Raw genomic sequence first — 8,918 nt, forward strand, 5'->3', positions numbered from 1 at the left:
CTGCAGGAGAACACTGCTAAAGAGTTACAAATCCTTAAAGAAAAACAGGATAACATAATCAAACGGGTAGAAGTCCTTACATAAAAACAGGAAAACACATCCAAACAGATGATGGAATTGAACAAAACCATACTAGACCTAAAAAGGGAAGTAGACACAATAAAGAAAACCCAAAATGAGGCAACACTGGAGATAGAAACCCTAGGAAAGAAATCTGGAACCATAGATACGAGCATCAGCAACAGAATACAAGAGAAGGAAGAGAGAATCTCAGGTGCAGAAGATTCCATAGAGAACATCGGCACAACAACCAAGGAAAATGTAAAATGCAAAAAGATCCTAACTCAAAACATCCAAGAAATACAGGACACAATGAGAAGACCAAACCTAAGGATAATAGGAGTGGATGAGAATGAAGATTTTCAACTCAAAGGACCAGCAAACATCTTCAACAAAATTATAGAAGAAAACTTCCCAAATCTAAAGAAAGAGATGCCCATGAACATACAAGAAGCCTACAGAACTCCAAATAGACTGGACCAGAAAAGAAATACCTCCCGACACATAATAATCAGAACAAACAAATGCTCTAAATAAAGACAGAATACTAAAAGCAGTAAGAGAAAAAGGCCAAGTAACATATAAAGGCAAGCCTATCAGAATTACACCAGATTTCTCACCAGAGACTATGAAAGCCAGAAGATCCTGGACGGATGTTATACAGACACTAAAAGAACACAAACTCCAGCCCAGGCTACTATACCCAGCCAAACTCTCAATTAACATAGATGGAGAAACCAAAGTATTCCACGACAAAACCAAATTCGCACATTATCTCTCCACGAATCCAGCCCTTCAAAGGATAATAACAGAAAAAAACCAATACAAGGACAGGAACCACGCCCTAGAAACAACAAGAAGGTAATCCCTCAACAAACCTAAAAGAAGACAGCCACAAGAACAGAATGCCAACTTTAACAACAAAAATAACAGGAAACAACAATTACTTTTCCTTAATATCTCTTAATATCAATGGACTCAACTCCCCGATAAAAAGACATAGACTAACAAACTGGCTACACAAACAAGACCCAACATTTTGCTGCTTACAGGAAACTCATCTTAGAGAAAAAGATAGACACTACCTCAGAATGAAAGGCTGGAAAACAATTTTCCAAGCAAATGGTATGAAGAAACAAGCTGGAGTAGCCATTCTAATATCTGATAAGATTGACTTCCAACCCAAAGTCATTAAAAAAGACAGGGAGGGACACTTCATACTCATCAAAGGTAAAATCCTCCAAGAGGAACTATCAATCCTGAATATCTATGCTCCAAATACAAAGGCAGCCACATTCATTAAAGAAACTTTAGTAAATCTCAAAGCACACATTGCACCTCATACAATAATAGTGGGAGACTTCAACACACCACTTTCACCAATGGACAGATCATGGAAACAGAAACTAAACAAGGACACAGTGAAACTAACAGAAATTATGAATCAAATGGATCTGGCAGATATCTACAGAACATTCTATCCTAAAACAAAAGGATATACCTTCTTTTCAGCACCTCATGGTACCTTCTCCAAAATTGACCACATAATTGGTCACAAAACAGGGCTCAACAGATACAAAAATATTGAAATTGTCCCATGCATCCTATCAGATCACCATGGACTAAGGCTGATCTTCAATAACAAAATAAATAATAGAAAGCCAACCTTCACGTGGAAACTGAACAACACTCTTCTCAATGATACCTTGGTCAAGGAAGGAATAAAGAAAGAAATTAAGGACTTTTTAGAGTTCAATGAAAATGAAGCCACAACATACCCAAACTTATGGGGCACAATGAAAGCATTTCTAAGAGGAAAACTCATAGCTCTGAGTGCCTCCAAAAGGAAACTAGAGAGAGCACACATTAGCAGCTTGACAACATACCTAAAAGCACTAGAACAAAAGGAAACAAATTCACCCAAGAGGAGTAGACGGCAGGAAATAATCAAACTCAGGGGCAAAATCAACCAAGTGGAAACAAGAAGAACTATTCAAAGAATCAACCAATCAAGGAGCTGGTTCTTTGAGAAAATCAACAAGATAGATAAACCCTTAGCCAGACTCACTAGAGGGCACAGGGAAAGCATCCTAATTAACAAAATCAGAAATGAAAAAGGAGACATAACAACAGATCCTGAAGACATCAAAAACACCATCAGATCCTTCTACCAAAGGGTATACTCAACAAAACTGGAGAACCTGGATGAAATGGAGAAGTTCCTAGACAGATACCATGTACCAAAGTTGAATCAAGATCAGGTTAATGATCTAAACAGCCCTATATCCCCCAAAGAAATAGAAGCAGTCATTAATAGTCTCCCAACCAAAAAAAGCCCAGGACCAGATGGGTTTAGTGCAGAGTTCTATCAGACCTTCAAAGAAGATCTAATCCCAGTTCTTCACAAACTATTCCACAAAATAGAAACAGAAGGTACTCTACCCAACTCATTCTATGAAGCCACAATTACTCTGATACCTAAACCACAAAAAGACCCAACAAAGATAGAAAACTTCAGACCAATATCCCTTATGAATATTGATGCAAAAATCCTCAATAAAGTTCTTGCTAACCGAATCCAAGAACACATCAAAACAATCATCCATCCTGACCAAGTAGGTTTCATCCCAGGGATGCAGGGATGGTTCAATATACGGAAATCCATCAACGTAATCCAGTATATAAACAAACTCAAAGACAAAAACCACATGGTCATTTCATTAGATGCGGAAAAAACATTTGACAAGATCCAACACCCATTCATGATAAAAGTCTTGGAAAGATCAGGAATTCAAGGCCCATACCTAAACATGATAAAAGCAATCTACAGCAAACCAGTAGCCAACATCAAAGTAAATGGTGAGAAGTTTGAAGCAATCCATCTAAAATCAGGGACTAGACAAGGCTGTCCACTTTCTCCATACCTATTCAACATTGTACTTGAAGTCCTAGCCAGAGCAATTTGACAACAAAAGGAGATCAAAGGGATACAAATTGGAAAAGATGAAGTCAAAATATCACTTTTTGCAGATGATATGATAGTATATATAAGTGACCCTAAAAATTCCACCAGAGAACTCCTAAGCCTGATAAACAGCTTCGGTGAAGTAGCTGGATATAAAATTAACTCAAACAAATCAATGGCCTTTCTCTACACAAAGAATAAACAGGCTGAGAAAGAAATTAGGGAAACAACACCCTTCTCAATAGTCACAAACAATATAAAATATCTTGGCGTGACTCTAACTAAGGAAGTGAAAGATCTGTATAATAAAAACTTCAAGTCTCTGAAGAAAGAAATTATAGAAGATCTCAAAAGATGGAAAGATCTCCCATGCTCATGGATTGGCAGGATCAACATTGTAAAAATGGCTATCTTGCCAAAAGCAATCTACAGATTCAGTGCAATCCCCATCAACATTCCAAATCAATTCTTCAACGAATTAGAAAGTGCAATCTGCAAATTCATCTGGAATAACAAAAAACCTAGGATAGCAAAAACTCTTCTCAAGGATAAAAGAACCTCTGGTGGAATCACCATGCCGGACCTAAAGCTTTACTACAGAGCAATTGTGATAAAAACTGCATGATACTGGTATAGTGACAGACAAATAGACTAATGGAATAGAATTGAAGACCCAGAAATGAACCCACACACCTAAGGTCACTTGATCTTCGACAAGGGAACTGAAAACATCCAGTGGAAGAAAGACAGCATTTTCAACAAATGGTGCTGGCACAACTGGTTGTTAACATGTAGAAGAATGGGAATTGATCCATTCCTATCTCCTTGTACTAAGGTCAAGTCTAAGTGGATCAAGGAATTTCACATAAAACCAGAGACACTGAAACTTATAGAGGAGAAAGTGGGGAAAAGCCTTGAAGATATGGGTACAGGGGAAAAATTCTTGAATAGAACAGTAATGGCTTGTGCTATAAGATCGAGAATTGACAAGTGGGACCTCATGAAACTGCAAAGCTTCTGCAAGGCTAAAGACACCATCAATAAGACAAAAAAACCACCAACAGATTGGGAAAGGATCTTCACCTATCCTAAATCAGATAAGGGACTAATATCCAATATATATAAAGAACTCAAGAAGGTGGACTCCAGAAAGTCAAATAACCCCATTAAAAAATGGGGCTCAGAACTGAACAAAGAATTCTCACCTGAGGAATACCGAATGGCAGAGAAGCACCTGAAAAAATGTTCAACATCCTTAATCATCAGGGAAATGCAAATCAAAACAACCCTGAGATTCCACCTCACACCAGTCAGAATGGCTAAGATCAAAAATTCAGGTGACAGCAGATGCTGGCGAGGATGTGGAGAAAGAGGAACACTCCTCCATTGTTGGTGGGATTACAAGCTTGTACAACCACTCTGGAAATCAGTCTGGCGGTTCCTCAGAAAATTGGACATAGTACTACAGGAGGATCCAGCAATACCTCTCCTGGGCATATATCCAGAAGATGTCCCAACCGGTAAAAAGGACACATGCTCCACTATGTTCATAGCAGCCCTATGTATAATAGCCAGAAGCTGGAAAGAACCCAGATGTCCCTCAACAGAGGAATGGAAACAGGAATTATGGTACATTTACACAATGGAGTACTACTCAGCTATTAAAAAGAATGAATTTATGAAATTCCTAGCCAAATGGATGGACCTGGAGGGCATCATCTTGAGTGAAGTAACAAAATCACAAAAGAACTCACACAATATGTATTCACTGATAAGTGGATATTAGCCCAAAACTTAGGATACCCAAGATATAAGATACAATTTACTAAACGCATGAAACTCAAGAAGAATGAAGACCAAAGTGTGGACACTGTGCCCCTTCTTAGAATTGGGAACAAAACACCCAGGGAAGGAGTTACAGAGACAAAGTTCGTAGCTGTGATGAAAGGATGGACCATTTAGAGACTGCCGTATCCAGGGATCCTTCCCATAAGCAGCTTCTAAACGCTGACACCATTGCATATACTAGCAAGATTTTGCTGAAAGGACCCAAATATAGCTGTCTCTTGTGAGACGATGCCGGGGCCTAGCAAACACAGGAGTGGATGTTCACAGTCAGCTATTGGATGTATCACAGGGCTCCCAATGGAGAAGCTAGAGAAAGTACCCAAGGAGCTAAAGGGATCTGCAACCCTATTGTCGGAACAACATGATGTACTAACCAGAACCCCAGAGCTCTTGTCTCTAGCTGCATATGTATCGAAAGATGGCCTAGTCTGCCATCATTGGAAAGAGACGCCCATTGGACTTGCAAACTTTATATGCCCCAATATAGGGGAATGCCAGGGCCAAAAGAATGGGAATGGGTGGGTAGGGAAGTGGGGGGCGCTATGGGGGACTTTTGGGATAGCATTGGAAATGTAACTGAGGAAAATATGTAATAAAAATATTAAAAAGAAAAAAAAGAAAAAAAAGAAAAAAAAAAGAAAACACACACACACACACAAAAAGTTCATAAACAAACAACCCCGCCCTCCAAAAATCTTCTCACTATAGCTAAACCTTTGCAATCGGACTACTTCGAAAGACATGATGTGATTTTAAGCATGCATGCAATATTAGTACTATTTCAAAAGACAACTATACTTTAATTTCTTTGGAGAATGAGATAATCGATGCTTAAGCCATGTGAAAGTGCAGCTTTTAAATATACCTTATGTGTTTCTTGATATTACATTCTAGTTAAAGTACTTTCTGAGTGACATCTAGAATGCCTTAAACAATGATACATTGATTCCGAGATTTTCTGAACTATGTGATACACTGTGGAAATATAATGATGATGGAAAATACAGAGAAGGCAGAGTAAAAAGAATGAAGCCTGTGAAAACCTGTTTCATGCCGCCACATGGAAAAGGGAAGAAACTTGATGCTGAGTGTAAAATCCCTAAGAAAGTGGTGGAACAAGGAGAATAATGGAGAAAGATGCAGCGATCTGCCAGTCAGTGTTTCCCACTTTCTAATTTTCATTCAGCAATGGACTTGACTAATAAAGATAAAGAAGAGAGAGAGAGAGCCTAAAGTTATTAATAAATTACCTGGGCTGTACGCACTGTTAGCCATGCCAATCAGGCCTTTGCGTAGCTTTGACAAAAGCAAAATGCCTAACTAGAGGAAAGCATCGGAACCAAGAGTCCCGTGACTCTTACATGCCTAGTTTCCCAAACATACTGAGAACTCTATGAGCAGAAGTGTTTGTTGAAAGCACTTATCTGTGAAGCAGGTACAAGGCACAAGGTGAGCTGAAATCAAATGCATGCTGAGATTTACTGGGATTCAGCAAAACATATTTAGGAAATATGCTGAGATTTGTGGGCTAAAATCGTTTTCAAACTTCTAAAAGTGAAGTCGAATATTTAATGACATTGTAAACTTTAATTTTTGAAATTGTCCTCTGTTAAGCCCTTCATAGCAATGACAATATAGAAAACAGAAGTGGGTGGATTTAACAGGGTGGGGAGTGGGAAGGCTGGGTAGAGGGTATATGGCTCTCCAGATAACTCACATTTAAAAGTCCAATAACTCAAACAGGGCAGAAACCTAGAAGCAAACACTGTAGAGGACTGGTTCTTACTAGCTTGCCCCTCACCATATCTTGCTCAGGCAACTTTTTCTATAAACCCAGGACTACCAGCCCAGTACTGGCTCCACTCATAATGGACTAGGCTCTCCTCAATCACTAATGAAGAAAATCCCCCCACCCACCCTCCACCACGGACTTGATAACTGGCAAATATTATGGAGGATTTTTTCTCAATTATGGTTACGTTTTTCCAGATGACCCTAGCTTGTGTCAAACTGACAAAATTAACCAATTCACCCAGGAAGGAGGGGAGGAGATGGGTGTGAATTGCTGTCATCAACTGAGGATCTATTTGCATTTGGTAGCAGCTAGAAAAGGGACAGTCAGTTGTCTTTAATGTTGTGACACTTGGTATGTTAAGGCAGACTCCAGACCCAAAAGTAGTCTGTCAGCACAAATTGGACTGAATGGAGAGGAAAGACAGACAGACAGACAGACAGACAGACAGACAGACAGACAGAAATAGAGACATACAGGAAGAGACAGAGACAGACAGACAGAGAGAGAACAGGAACATAAAGTTAAGTAGGTAGGGAGGAGGAGGAGGATATTCAGAAGGAGTGCAGGAGGGAAGGTGAGTATGGTCAAATTATCTCTATAAAATTCTCAAAAGAATTGGGCTGGAGAGGTGACTCAGTGATTATGATCACTACCTGCTCTTTCAGAGGTCCTGAGTTCAGTTCTCAGCAAACCACGTAAGATTCTATCCGGGGATCTAATGCCCTCTTCTGGCACGCAGGTGTACATACAGATAAATCTCTTTCTCTCTCTCTCTCTCTCTCTCTCTCTCTCTCTCTCTCTCTCTCTCTCTCTCTCTCTCTCTCTCTCACACACACACACACACATATGTATCACAACCTTATAAACCTTTAACTATTTCTCAAAGAATTATAAAAAGCAACTATATTCATAGTAGCTTTGTTCATAATAGCCAGACTGGAAATAACCTAGATGTCCCTTAACCAAAGAATGGATTTTTTTAAAATGTGGTAAACATTTAAATAATGGAATTACAGCTATTTTTTTAAATATGAAACTTGCAGTCAGATAGATGGAAATAGAAAAAAGATCATTCTGAGTGATATAATCTATTCCAGGAAATAGTCACATGATTATAAGGGGTCAATAGCTGCTCAGTAAAGGATAACCATGTCAAACTCTACAGACCTGGAGAGGCTAACTAACAAGGAGGATTAGATGAGGGAACGCACAGATCCCTGGAAAGATTTTGCAGGTGGACTGGGGTCAGGTGAGGATCAGGCAGTTGGGGTGGGGGAAAAGTGGAGTATTGGGATGGATAATTGGAATTGGAAGGCATTTGAGAGGTCCAGCCCACCACAAGTACAGAACGCACAGCATCAACTAAGCACAGGTCATAGGGAATCACAGAGACCGAAGTGACAGTCATGGACCCCGTATGGACCTGAGCTAGGACCTCTGCATTCACTTTATGGTTGTGCAGAGAGATCCCCATTTGAGAAAAACACCTTGAGGAGGGTGATCTCCAATCATTTCCAGACATTTTTAGCATCCCAGTTTTCTATTTGTTTTCGTCTCCCTCCGAGTAACAGTTTGCCACTGAGAAAAGAATTCTCATTAATGTAGCCGTGAAGGCCAATAAAAGTTATGAATATTTTAATCAAGCTAGTAAAACCTTCAAGGGTTCATTTTAACCCTTCTGGAGGGATAATTCCTGAAGAATTGGACTATCTATGTTCCATAATCCCAAAGAGAGAATTCTGAGTGACATGAAACTATCTATAATCCTAAGAGATGGTCTTAGAGTCCTGGTAGCAAGTGATTTAGAGGAAAATAAGCATCCTTTGCTATAACGTTGTGAGAGGGGCAAGCATTGCTGAGCAGAAGCATAATCTTCCTGCTTGTATGTGCACTCCATGTGTTTTGCTGCTCAGGTGGACGTGCATAAAATTAAACTATAAGCTGAAGGGTTGGGTCACTTTTCCAAAACAAGAGGGGCTCTTGTGTTACAGAAATGTTGAGCAGTAGTGTCAGGGCTTCAGAGATAGCACAAAGATCCCAGCTGAAATGGAATTTAAATGTGAGGAAACGTAGGGAGATCTAAGTGGTTTAGTTTACATTGAAAATGAAAGTGGGTGGGTGCCTCGTTCAGTAGAAATACTGTGGACAAGAAGAAATTAAAGCATATATTTGATATCTATATGGTATGAAGCTTGGACAATATTAATCTATGCAGTTTCTCTCTGACATTAGTTTTAATAACATCTTTTG

The sequence above is a fragment of the Mus caroli genome, unplaced genomic scaffold (genome assembly GCF_978045245.1).
Source record: "Mus caroli unplaced genomic scaffold, Mus_caroli_1 scaffold_9, whole genome shotgun sequence".
Classification (NCBI taxonomy): domain Eukaryota; kingdom Metazoa; phylum Chordata; class Mammalia; order Rodentia; family Muridae; genus Mus; species Mus caroli.